We start from the raw sequence: 13,949 nt of genomic DNA, 5'->3' as shown, positions 1-13,949 counted from the left end.
CATGGACAAGGTGCTTGCGATGATGCGGCCAGCAACGTGTCCTCTCAACCCTTGCCCTTCTTGGCTTATTAAAGCTTGCCAAGGGGGGTTGACCAAGTGGATCCAGAGTGTGGTCAATGCATCATTGCGGGAGGAAATGGTTCCAGCCGCCTTGAAGTAGGCGGTGATCTGACCACTCCTGAAAAAGCCCACTCTGGACCCATTGGTTTATGACAACTACCGACAGGTTGCAAATACCCCCAGGCAGCCCTGGACTGCTGCCTGGACTCGGTGGTAGACTGGATGAGGGCCAATAAACTGAGTCTGAATCCTAGCAAGATGGAGGCGCTGTGGGTTGGTGGTTCCCAAGTTTGGACAATTGGTCAGTTGTCTGCTTTGGAAGGAGACATACTGCCTCTGAAAGAGCAGGTTCATAGTCTGGGGGTGCTTCCAGATCCATCTTTGTCGTTAGAGGCCCAGGTGACCTCAGTGGCTAGGAGTGCTTCTTACCAGCTTCAGCTGATAAGACGGCTGCAGCCGTTTCTGGACTGGGACAGCCTGACCACTGTTGTCCACGCACTAGTAACCTCCAGGCTGGATTACTGTAATGTGCTCTATGTGGGACTGCCCTTGAGGTTGGTCCAGAAGCTGCAACTGGTGCAAAATGCGGTGGCGAGACTACTCACTGGGGCAGGGTATCACCAGCATGTCACCCCGCTGCTGAAAGAATTGCACTGGCTGCCTATTAGCTACCGGGCTAAGTTCAAGGTTCTAGTTTTGGTGTACAAAGCCCTATACAGCTTGGGACCAGGATACTTGAAAGACCATCTTATCCCTTATATGCCCAGTCGATCACTGTGCTCTGCAGTTGAGGGTTTCCTGCAGATACCATCTTATCAGGAGGTCCGTTCCGCACAACATAGGAAACGGACTTTTAGTGTAGTAGTAGCACTTACCCTTTGGAATTCCCTCCATTCTGCACTAACAGAAGTATAGTTTTCAAATTACATGAAGTACTAGTTCCCCTCTATTTGGCACTGGTTAGGCCTCATCTTAAGTGCTGCATCTAGTTCTGGACACCACACTGTTAGATGGATGTAGACAAACTGGAACAGGTTCAGAAGAACAAGGATGGTCAGGGTGCTGGAAACCAAGCCATATGAGGAGAGACTGAAAGAACTAGGCATGTTTAGCCTTGAAATGAGAAGACTGAGGGGAGATATGATAGCATTCTTCAAGTACTTGAAATATTGTCATACAGAGGAGGGCCAGGATCTCTTCTTGATCATCCTAGAGTACAGAACACGGAATAATGGGCTCAAGTTACAGGAAGCCAGATTTTGGTTGAACATCAGGCAAAATTTTCTAAATGTTAGAGCAATACAACAATGGAACCAATTAGCTAGGGAGGTGGAGGGTTCTCCAACACTGGAGGCATTCAAGAGGCAGCTGGGCAGCCACCTGTCATATGCTTTGAGTTGGATTCCTGCTTTGAGCCAGAGGGGGTTGGACTCAATGGCCCTAAAGGCCCCTTCCAACTCTACTATTCTATGGTTCTATGATAATTAAAGGCAAATGAGGGTTTTGAATTTCACCACAGGTTGAAGGGGACATATGGCCAGGCTCAGCACTGTTTAGGGGTTGAGCAGTGGACTGTGAAGAGGATCAGTGAGGAATTCAAGGAGGGGCTATGAAAACACAAGAATATCTGGCAAAAGAGAGTGTGAAGCAGCAGCAGAGGCTAGCAGTGGATGAAGAGTGAGGAGCCTACCTGGAATCTGAAATCACTTGACATAAGAGGTAAGAAAGTCTGCAAGAGAGGAATGGGTGACTGCAATAGCAGCCTTTGAAAGAGCTGAGGCCAGAGTGACAGTGGATGCAAGGTGACCTGAGGAAACAGTAAGTCCCTGGCCAGAATAAAGATTTCTGGTGAAAACTGTTAGAAATGTGACAAGAGCAACTCCCATTTGGTCCTATTTGCATGGAAAGAGAGATATAGTCCTCATAGCTGGCTAGGCTGCCACTGACAAGCACTCATCTGTTCTGTCTGTCTGTCTTCCTTCCATGTAAACTGATATGTCTCAGAAAGCTATTCACCCACCTTCCTGTTTCTCTCTTCTCTGCTGACCATCATTGGAGAAGGAGCCATGTTCTCTTTGTCTCCTCTCCTCTAGCATGAGAGGCAATGTCCAGGCATGGCCATTGCAGCCTCCAATTTAGTTAGCTAGATAAGAAGTAGCACCTTTTATATCCAGCATATATTTCTATTAATAAAGTAGTATTTTCTTATTTTGAAACCAAGTCTAAGTCTGAGTGATTTAAAGCAAGGTAAAAGCTTGCTTTCTTTCAGGTAAAATCACACCAATGCAGCACAGAACGCTGAGCAAGCTACACTAAGCTAAACTCTGCTAATTTGCTAAATCTCTAATTGGTCTACCAGCCATTGGAGAGTCCAACAAAAAACTCAGAAAAATTGAAAGGTACCTGAAGGGAAGGGAGCCATGACCAGAGGGAAGACTTCAAGAAAGCCCTCTGAATGAGCCAATGAGTTAATTGGGATGGAGTTCAGAAGGGTAATTGGCTAATGTTATTGTCTAGGGAAAGCAACTAGAACAGGCACTTAGGAACAGTAACACCATTAATAATTATATCTTGTATCAAATAATAAGCCAAGTTTACTTTTACAACTTACCTGAAAATAAGCATATTATGTTATACTAATAATAAGCTTTAATAAATTATAATATCTGTGTTCTATTTCTAAGTAAGAATCTCTGGTCTATTTTGTTCCATGCCTGTACCCAAATAACATTATTGTAAAAGGGTATGAGATAAATAAAATCATTGAAATAAATTAATAGAAACAGTAGCAGGTAAGTTATATCATGCTGGCAGCTGGTGGGATAAGAAACACCAGGGCCACAATCCATGACAATAGTGGACAGTAGACAATGGGATGTAAAGGGCTAAGTCACTAGGCATCCACAGCATGAATTAGTGTGCACATGTTGAATTTAAATCAACATGAGCTGGATTCCTCAAAAATGAGTACTGCTGAATGTACATTATGTGTACCCATGTATGATCTAATACTGGAGGTCAATGGAAAAAAGCCTTCCATGGGAACAAAACCTGTAGAAGCTTGCTTACTTTAGAACATCACATTGTCAAATTAGTTATTAAACTATTAACACCAGTAGCTAAAACTTCACTAGGAAATGAAAAGCATGTGTGCAAATGTAGCACATAGGAAGAGAAGAGTGGACAGGTATAGCTATGAGCTGAGGTAAGGTGAAGAAATCCTACAACCAGTTATGGGTGGTGAGGCATAAAGTTCCAACAGAGGAAGCTAAGAGAAAGGTCCAGTAGCAAGTGCTTCCTCATATGGTAGTCTCAGCTTCATTCATTGCTTTCCCCTTCTATTTGCACCCATCCTCCTTGGATCACAGCTTGTAAAGACCTGATACCTTACCCACCACACCAACACAGTGACGCCAAGGAAGGATCAGTAGCTAGGGAACATTCATTGTGTTAAGCTTTAGTACAGGGGTGGGGATCCTGTAGTTGCTGGATTTCCACTCTCATAATCCCCAGTGAGAATAGTCGGTGGTCAGGGATGGTGGGAGTTGTAATCCCAGAACAGCTAGAGGGCCACAGATTCCCAATCCTTCCTTAGAATCAACTTTTATCTGAACATTTTTTATACCAAAATCTGCCACCTGAGAACTGTTGAAGTTTTAGGTGTGGCAATTTATTTTTACACTAACCTTATCTAATCCCCCCTTACAACATTGCAACCTCCCCCCAAAGTCACACACATCAACTACCCAGTGTAAGGGCTGCAACATCACTTCATGTAACGTTCCTCAGACGTTTGGATAACAACAATCTTAGCTGGAGCAGTCATGACATATTTGCTATTCCACTGCTCTCTCTTGTCTTGGTTCCATTCGTCATGTCAGCAGGGAGCAGAATTGACAAGATTGTGGCTTTCTCAACACTTCAGTGAACTGCAATCTTGTCCTGTCTGGTCTCCTGCTGACTCAAACAATAAGAGCCAATAGAGGGAATGGTTTAATGTGCTAAGGCCCAATCGTAACACATTCAAAGCTTTGGGATGCTTATAGGGGCACCTGTCCAAGCAGATGTCAGTTCAATATTGAAACAGCCCCCCACAGAGATACTGTCAGGAGGACATTAAAAGAAAGACCTTATTTTGTGAGCTTGTTTGTACTTCAAAGCAAGAGAAAAGAGACTGTCATTTTATAACCCTTTCTCCCCTGTCCTCCCATCCTGAAGTTGGTGGTCACAGATAACACTAAAGTAGGGAACCTGTTGAGTACAGAAAGCTACACTAGACAGCTGCAGATGTAATGTTGGCTCCCTGCTAGCCATAGTGACCAAATGAAATCCAGCTTCAGGAACACCAGTTCCTTCCACACAACCCGTGCCTTTCCTGGAATAGTCTCCCCCGCAATAGGGCTAATCTGGCTTTTCCTTCAAAGCGGGTCTGGGACTGCAGGCTGAAGTGGGTTTAAAACCTAGGGTTATAGGAAAACATGATTAGCCTTAACAGTATCACTTCAGGACTACCCAACTGTTTATTCCATTCACAGTTATGGAAGGTGTGGAGCAGGGAAGGAGATTACTACAAGGAAGAGGCTGCTGATTCCTAAATATGGTCCTTAATTTCTTAACCACCGTTTGGTTAACCACAGGGTGACTCATCAAACCATTATGAGCTGGAGATCAGTGAACAGTTTTGTGTGTTTCACTTGCATGCCAGAAATATAATTTGAACATCATTTTATGACCTGTGAAGATGGCACGTTAATGTTCATGTTAAATATTCTACAAGAATCTTATTTTGAAAATGAAAATGTGATCTTCAAATGTGAAGAAGCTTATTTAGGCCACCAATATTCCCAGAGGCTCTTTCTAATGATAGCTTTGCACTTGTGCAAGGTGGGGTACCCAGTTTTCACAGATTACTGCTACTCACTGTAGCCCTCTGTGCACCCTGAAAAAATAGTTCCTGAAATTTGGTGGATTCTCCAGAATAGTATGACATAGCATGGACAGCTGGAATCAGTAGGAGAGATAGATGAAAACTGTATCTTGCTTTGCACACATCACATTTTTAAACGAATAGTTGTGCGTCCATATGGACATCCAGTTCCAGCTAGTGCACATCCAGTAAATACAATTTGGACACAATCCATGTAATGAAATAGGGGAGAGGGGAAATAAGACATGCAGCAGAGAGGCTACGACGGCCTCGGTTACTCAGGGCAAGGCCCTCAGTTGGTGAGCATGTGTGACATGCAGCGGAGAGGCTACGACTGCCTCAGTTACTCAGGGCAAGGGAGGGCGGGGTGGGCGTCATGCTGGCAAAGAGAAAGGTAGGAGGGGCGGCTGGACTTAAATAAGCCCCAAAGCCCTGCCCCTCCACACTGCACATCGCACGCACACAATAGGTGCAACGCGCGACGTTGCCCCAAACAAAGATGGAGGCGGCAGCTTCGCCCCCATCTGCAACCATGCCCCACTCGTCAGCTGCGCGGTGAGCGGGGCATCATTTGCAGTCGAGGGGTGAAATAAGACACAGAGACATCAGCTTGGGTTGAACAAGGGCCACTTTATTAAATTACAGCAAACAAAACCCAATTTAAAGTGACCTGCAGAGGGAAACCTAGGTGTGGGAACTGTCTATAAGCAAGTAGCTTGCCACACAGCTCTTGGGCGACCAGCCCCTGCTGGGGCAAGGGCAAGCCCATCTGCTTACCCTTTACCCCGGCCACACCTTGTAGGTGAGTAGGGGGGCATTCCCACGTCATCCCCACCCGGGGCCGTATAACCCCTGGGTAGATGAGGATAAGTTGGCCCCAGAAGCAGCCCATATCCTGCCCTCGAGCCGTAAAGCCCTGACAGACAGGCCTCCGGAACCGCCCATCACCTCCAAAGGTGCCTAAGGGGGCCACCTAGCTGTCCTTACCTATTTCCCTTCCCGCACCTTCCCGCCACAAAAGGGGGACAAATCTCTATTTAGTCCCCCTTTACCCCACTGCCGAGAAGCACCTCTCGCAGACACCTCTGCAGGTCTCCCAAATATGTCGTTACCTGCATCTGACAGGTGAACGCCATCGGCCCTGTATCGTTCACCCTTCTAATGCTGAATGGGGATCCGGAATGGCTAACCCCCCATGCCCAAGAAGAGCCAACCGAATCTGCCGGTTAGCCTTCGTTCGCCAAACCCTGCGTGGGAGCATGCCCAAAAGTAACTGAGGCCGTCGTAGCCTCTCCGCTGCATGTCACACATGCTCACCACTGAGGGCCTTGCCCTGAGTAACTGAGGCCGTTGTAGCCTCTCCGCTGCATGTCACACATGCTCACCAACTGAGGGCCTTGCCCTGAGTAACTGAGGCCGTCGTAGCCTTTCCGCTGCATGTCACACATGCTTGCCAACTGAGGGACTTGGCTTTAAGTAACTGAGGCCGTCGCAGCCTCTCCGCTGCATGTCACACGTGCTTGCCAACTGAGAGACTTGGCTTTAAGTAACTGAGGCCGTTGTAGCCTCTCCGTTGCATGTCACACGTGGTTGCCAACTGAGGGACTTGGCTTTAAGTAACTGAGGCCATCGCAGCCTCTCCGCTGCACATCACACATGCCAGCCAACGGAGGGCCTTGCCCTTACGTAACCGAGCCGTCGTAGCCTCTCAAGCTGCATGTTGTCCCATGCCTGCCAACTGAGAGTCTTGCCCTTAAATAACAGAGGCTGTTGTAGCCTCTCAAACTGCATGTCGTCACCTGCCAGCGATCTGTGGGTCTTGCCTCAAGCAACTGAGGTCATTGCCACCCAGGGGAAGGACCACCACTTGTGAAACCGTCTGTACTGAATTATGCTGGAATAAAGTGGGTAGGAGCCTATCCAAACGCATTCCTCTCCGGCCACGCCACTGTATTGCAGCCCATCGACTGAGGCCCAACTGTGAGCCCATGCTTGATTTCAAGGCCTTCCTGGCTGCCCAGAAGACTATGCTGAGGCCGCCTATTAGGATACGCGTCTGCTCCGTCCCCGTCCAGCAGCCTGCCAAAATAATTATAACTTGTTAGGCTTCCAAATTCCCAGGCCCTCTAAAAGGGGTGAATATAGCCCTTATAAACCTGAGGACGAGCGTCCAACAGCCTGCACCTTTGCCTGGGAAAACCCAAGACCTGCTGCCGTAGAAGCAGCTGTAAAAGCCCGCTTTGTGAGCACCCAAAACTGGTATTTTGTGAGGGGGTCCTCGCTTGCATTGGGGAATAAATATCCTTCTCCAGATCCCCCTGGCCAATTTACGGTCTGCCCCATACATCTCTGGTCCGTCTGAGACCTTCACAATTGTATATGGGCACAACCCCCCCATCCACGGAGACATCTGATAGCTGGAGGGCACGTCAAGACAGGTCTCACTTGGATCCAGCCATCACCTTACCTATCCTAAAAGCTCCAAAAAGCCCAGCATAAGGGCTACTGCCTGGAAAGTATGGCTTCATAGCCGGAGGAGCATACTGTATTCCCACTGGCTCACCATACCCAATAAAATGTCCAGTGAGAAAGGGCGATGGAGATAGGGAAAAAACCACCAGCCTAGCTATGAAGGAAAGTCCCGCCAGCTTACCTTGAAGTGCTTGGACTAACAAGCCCCTACTCCTGCCATCCACTGGGAATGTCAGCGGGTGACACAACGGAAAAGGCCATTCTGGCACATAGCCCTTGCCGGCCCAGAATTCCTGAATTGCCCTACCTGCTCTGTGGTAGCTGGCGAGCGTACTGGGGGCAATGGAATCTATGGGAAGTCCAGCGCGCAGTTCACAAGAATAGGCCATGTTTGCACAGCCCGTACAGCCCTTTCAGCATTCCAAGAGCTGGTGATCACACTAGGGCAATGGATAGGCTTATGGCCATCTCCAACTGGGGTAGATCATCCCTACTCTCAGCTGTCAAGGGAATCCCCAGGTACATAGCCATACTATAAGCTGTGACCTCAGGTGCTAACATGCATCCCAAAATCTGCCATACCCCTGAACAGCCAATCACACAGATAGTGCCCCACTACTTCTGGGCCCACATGTCTCCTGATTGCTCCCTCCCAGAAGAATCTGAAGGACTCCATGTAAGAAATATAGCAGTCCATAGGCAATGTTCTGCCGCATAAATGCATAAGGCACCTCTGCCACATGCGTGCACCATGTTAAATGAAGTGTAGCGCATGGTACCTAGACTATCAGGTATGAACCACTTACAGCCAAACCCCTTCAATAAGACTGGTGGTGAATCAGGTGTAATTTGCATCTTTACACTCTGTCCCTGGCAAATTACTGCCATAACGAAAACAGATCAAAGATTGTAGGCCATGAAGGCCAGTCTGGAGTTGGAGGCCACGAAGGCCAGTCGGGAGTTGGAGTATGGGACTAGGAAATCAAAAGGAAAACACCATAACAGACAAACCTTCCCTTAAACCGGGTAGCCAGCAAGCAAAGTTCGTAATACCTTGAGTCTAACCGGGGAGGGACACATGTCCTTGAGCAGCTTATACTGGGGGCTTCTACTTACCCCTTTGAAGGGCTCTTGCCTCCTATCTAACTGTTGCATATATCCTTCTGCAAAAGGGAAGGAAATCATTTATGAGTAAGTACACTTTACCAACTACTAGTTCATTGCTTCTAACCCAGTTCCCTTAAAGCAGAGACTTCAGGTAATTGTTATCAAAAATCCCAACAAAGAAAGGTTTTGTTATTGTTGTAAAGTCATCAGGAAAGGGTGAAGAGTCTGCCTGAATCTTAAAATGCAGCCTCTGTGTCAAAAACAGAGTCTAAGCTTGCATCAAGGCAGCCCTTGTTTCAGTAAAGTCCAAGATCTTGGAAATGAGGATAAGATCCTGATAAGTGATCTGTCTTTCCTCTTTATTGCTATCCACCCATTGAGCCACACTATTATCTGCAAGACCTGCAATTCCCTGCAGAAGTTTGCATGTCCTTCTGTAAATATAACAAATGCCATATGCCTTGTTTTTGATATGAGACCAAATTCAAATAAATGCAACTCCTCAGAATTAACAAGGAATGTGTAACTGACACTTGGAAAAGGATCACTGTCACCTAAGTAGTGGTTGTGATTTATACATTTCCCAGCAAACCCTGTCATCTGTGCACACCATTAGTATCCAAATATGAAAGGCCCAAAGGCTCACCTGGCCCCTCAAAGGCCACATGTAATATAATAATAGAATTAACTACTTCAACCTACTATATTCCTGGGCCTAGCAGGAACTCAGAAGCCTAATCAAAGAGCTCCACCCACCCCCCAAGCAACCACGATGTAATAAAATTAATAGAATAAGGTACCTTGAACCTAATATAGGCCCAAGTCAAGCAAAGGCCGCAAGCCTAACCAAAGAACCCTTCACAACGGCCAAGAGAGGCTGCCAAGGCCTCACCCACATCCTTCACTGTCTTGTGCCCCCTACCTAGGCTGAACTCACACCCAGCCTTGGCAACCAAAGGGGGGTAAATAGGGCCTGTTGAGACTCGAAAGGCTTGTGCAGCCTCCTCTCCCGTAATTAGTTCTGAGCCTGCAGCCCATGGCTGTTGGGGAGATTTCAACCCCAATCTCCCAGATCGCAGTCCAAACACCTCAACCACTATCAAAACCTATCCCATGCGTATGGGGTGGTGGTGGTTTAAAATTGCCCAAAGACCTGCATTTTATGAGGGGACCTTTCACACACACCTCTTTTCCTTGCTTGGTTGGCATGACTACTTAAATCCTCCCTGGCCTATAATGAGAATTATGAGACCAATTATAATAATTATTATTATTATTATTATAAGCCACCAACTGCAGAAACACCAGCACAAATACCAGTATTGTAAGCTGCTAACTGTAGTAAGCCATTGTCTGCAAGGTCTGATCCTTTTATTCAAAACCCTGCAGCTCTTTTGCTCTAATTTATTTTAATTACTGGTTTATTCCAATTACTTTATATTATATCGCTGCTCTTATACAATATTAAATGTGTGTGTGATCTTGTTTAACTGGCTAGCAATAGCCCTAAGGCGGCGCTGCTGGAGGACACTGAGTGCCTACCCCCCCCAGCCAAAGGAGAGGGGGTTTCCACAGCATTCGGCCCAGCAAGCCCTTAATAAAAGACCCGCTCCAGCCGCCACCACTGCTCCAGGCTCATGACCGCCTGCCTCCTCAAACTACCTCCACCAAGGAAAATAATTGAGGCCTAATCTGCCCACAAACGTGGCCTAACTGGCCTGTAAATGCGGCCTGTGCCGCTGCAAACAAGCGCCTCCAAAATGGCACCAACCACGCGGCCGAGCCAGAATGGCCGCTGTCGCTCTTCTCCTTGCTCTGCTTCGGCCCTCGTCGTCCTTCAACGTCACACTGGCAAAGAGGAAGGTAGGAGGGGCGGCTGGACTTAAATAAGCCCCAAAGCCCTGCCCCTCCACACTGCACATCGCACGCACACAATAGGTGCGACGCGCGACATTGCCCCAAACAAAGATGGAGGCGGCAGCTTCACCCCCATCTGCAACCATGCCCCACTCGTCAGCTGCGCGGCGAGCGGGGCATCATATCTTGCTTTGCACACATCACATTTTTAAACGAATAGTTGTGCGTCCATATGGACATCCAGTTCCAGCTAGTGCACATCCAGTAAATACAATTTGGACACAATCCATGTAATGAAATAGGGGAGAGGGGAAATAAGACATTCTGAATATGAAATAAATTGTAATATACTTACAATTTTAGTAACATTTAAAAACATTTAAAATGAAGTCACAAGCTTTATTTCAACATTATCAACTTTTAAATATATCGGCAGTTATAACTAAACTGTATGAAAAATGTGTTAATACTACAGATGTACAATCCCAAATCTTGCACTGAAGTGGGATAGTTCCAAGGGATTCTGAGCTTGTCCAATGCAACGTGGAATGTGTCCAAGACCAAAGCAGCAACCTCTGAAGCACTTTTTGGTGCCTCAGCAACTCAAATTGTAAAGAAAAATATGCTGCAGTCAGTGCGTCTTCCAAAAACAAATCTATGGACCATACTGAATGGACTCGTAGTATTAGCGGACTTCCCCCTTTTCCTCCCCCTATACCTCCTGTGTCCAGAACATGGTGCAGGGGGATGGAGATGGGAGATTGCTCCATCAGGCAAGCAGAAATGCTTGTGTTAATAAAATGGTATCTTTGGCACTAGGCTGAACACAACCCTATGACTCTATACTTATTTAAGCAAAATGCCGGGGGAGGGAGGGAGAGGGGGGGAAGGGAGGGAGAGTTCCTTTGTGATTGACTCTTCTAGGTTATAACTGAAGGAAATGATTTTACCAAGGCTCTCTAACGTTTGGAGAAGGGATGTTGACAAAATAAATATATTTTTGCAAGTTTTGGGTTGTATCCATCTAATGTCAATGTATCTACTCTGAGTAGGATTGTTGGATATTATTCTATCTTTAAGAATCAATAGAGTTTTTGTGGAATTATTTGGGAGCTTCTTTTGCATTCTTTACTAGTACGTCATTCAGGTCCATACACCCACTCCTTTATTACCCATCTGTCCCAAAGTCTTCCTTATTAATTTGTTCCATTTTTATTTTTTTATTTATATTGTTTGCTTTTTGAATCTTGTTATTATTTAAAGCCATTGTTATCCCTGGCTCTTCCACTTAGAATAGTTCTAAGTTTGATTGATTCATTTTGTTTCACATGTCTGTTTTATCTTCTAGTCTGCCTCAGGTGATTTTCCTATTTTATTTATCAGTCACTCGCAGGCTGTCTAAACTAAATTGCTTTTTACAGTAGGGGCAACCAACATGGTGCCCTCCAGATGTTGTTGGACTCCAGCATCCATCAGCTCCATTTTGTATTTATGTCTGTGTGTGTGTGCATGCGTGCGCACGTGCATGTCTGCGTGTGCGTGTGTGTGCGTGTGTGATGTTTTCACACACTGTTACTGGACTGTAGTGTATTGTGGTAATATTGCTCATGGCTGTAAGCAGCACACAATACAGACGTACAGAGCAATCCAAGTCAGGGGAAGCCAGCATAAATGGAGTCGGTGAAAGAGGAGCCAGGGAAAGGTCCACCACATCTAATTGCCATTCAGGAGCCTCTGGGTTGGCTGAATGCTGGCTCAGCTGGGAGCTGCAAGCAGGGACCAGAAAGTAAAAGCCTCCTCTCCAAAATACCCCTACCGGGGAGTCAGCCCTCTCCATTGCAATTATTTTCTTAGACCAACCTTTTTCCTGGTGTAACTTCTGCCTGGATTGGAACCTGCAGAAGCACTCCAAACATGAGTTGGATGTGGCTTAAGTCCCCACCCAGCCCCTCCTCTGACACTCCCCCAGAACACCCCTTTTTTGGGCCTTGTGCCGGCTCCCCTTACACCAGGCTGGACATCCCCTCAGACCTCCAGCTGAGCCGGCTGGGTCCCAGCTCTGCTGCGGCGGGGCAGGTTTGAGGGACTTCTGCCAGCATAGCCTGGCATAGCCCACCTGAACCAGGACCCAGCCAGCTCAGCCAGAGGTCCTCCTTATCCAACTCCCCTCAGCCCGATGTAAATAGCAGTTGGATTGTGCCCTTAATTTACCATTATTGTTGTTATTACATTATTTACAATCACAAAATTCACTGTGTGTGCAGTTGTCTGAACTGAATAGTCTGTTTTAACTTTAGTCTGTCTCAAGTTATTTATTTTATTTCTCAGTCATAGCATTCTCTCTCTCTCTCTCTCTCTCTCCTTGTGTGTGTGTGTGCCTGTTTCACACATATACTATCAAGGCTGGCCCCTTTCTTGATGATATTTCATCAAGAAAAAGCTGTTGTATTTCAGTGCACTTTTGATGTGACAAGTTCTTGGGGTGGTGGTGGTGTTTTTAGGCCCTGACATTTCAAATGTGTGCTTCTACCCATTTATCTGCTTTATTATTGTTATTAATTGTTGTGGATGAAATTATAATAAGCTCTGGAGGAGCATATACAGAGCATATATATATGGCAGAATCGTGGCATTCCCTAGCCAAAGAATATATGGAGCACCAGCTGCTACTGATAGGGACAATCCCAATCCAAAAGCAATCGATCTACCAGCTTGTTCAGATCACAAATAGGCCATTCCTTGATGACTTATTGCCAGTTCAAAGAATAACCATGGGGCTGTTTAACAAGTCTGTGGCTTCCGACATTTATTTATAGTACACTAAAAACTTTAAAAGGCTGGGTGGCAAGACTTTCAGGCCACCTGAGATGTCTGTAAATCTTCAGCCCATGCTTAAGTGCAGCAGGACCAGCAGTAATAAAAAAAAAGTAGTCTTGATATTGGCTGATCCAGACTTTAATTACATAGGTTTGTCTCAGGAAACTGTGTCTTCCCAAGTGTCCTTTAAAACATTGGAATGGGTTCTTGTAAATCTTCTTATAGGTTAAGTGATGGAGAAGTACTTAGAAGTGACTCTCTTGTATATAAAATGTTAGTCAAGGCATAAGGATTTGCCAGACTTCATCTTTGTTGCTATTAATATGAAATTCGTACACATTCCTTCCTCTCTTATGCAACATGATGTTAAAGTGTTCACAGCTGGCTTAAAACTATTCTCACCCAAGAAGGTGAACCTGGCCCAATGAAGAAAGTGTAGGATCTTTATCTACATTCAAATAGGGCTTCACCAAGTTCTGTTTGGCAAGTCACTTTGACTCTCACCCTCAGTTTCCCATCTGCAAATTGTACATGACAATTGATCTCTCACAGAAGTATGATGAACATGAAATAAATAACATTACAGTAGGGCCCCACTCATATGGCGGGTTACATTCCGGACCCCCGCTGTAAAGCGAAAACTGCTGTAAAGCAGAACCCATTGAATAGAATGGCACACGATGCCCGAAAACCACCGTAAAAGTGGAAC

General features: G+C 46.1%; 1 long non-coding RNA gene across 2 annotated transcripts in view; it reads left to right on the top strand.

Moving 5' to 3' along the window:
* Window positions 1-13,949, top strand: part of LOC133376119 (uncharacterized) — a 36,904-nt gene that overhangs the window by 18,099 nt on the left and 4,856 nt on the right. The window contains exons 3-4 of one of the 2 annotated variants that reach the window (XR_009760404.1): window positions 1,580-1,779; window positions 4,596-4,959. This is a non-coding gene — a long non-coding RNA (uncharacterized LOC133376119). Of the gene's footprint in view, window positions 1-1,579; window positions 1,780-4,595; window positions 4,960-13,949 lie in introns of those variants that run through there. The other variant, XR_009760406.1, reaches the window with a different exon arrangement.

The sequence above is a fragment of the Rhineura floridana genome, chromosome 1, assembly GCF_030035675.1.
Source record: "Rhineura floridana isolate rRhiFlo1 chromosome 1, rRhiFlo1.hap2, whole genome shotgun sequence".
Lineage (NCBI taxonomy): Eukaryota > Metazoa > Chordata > Lepidosauria > Squamata > Rhineuridae > Rhineura > Rhineura floridana.
Note: the sequence above shows the minus strand (reverse complement) of the source record. Positions and strands in the feature narration are given on the sequence as shown.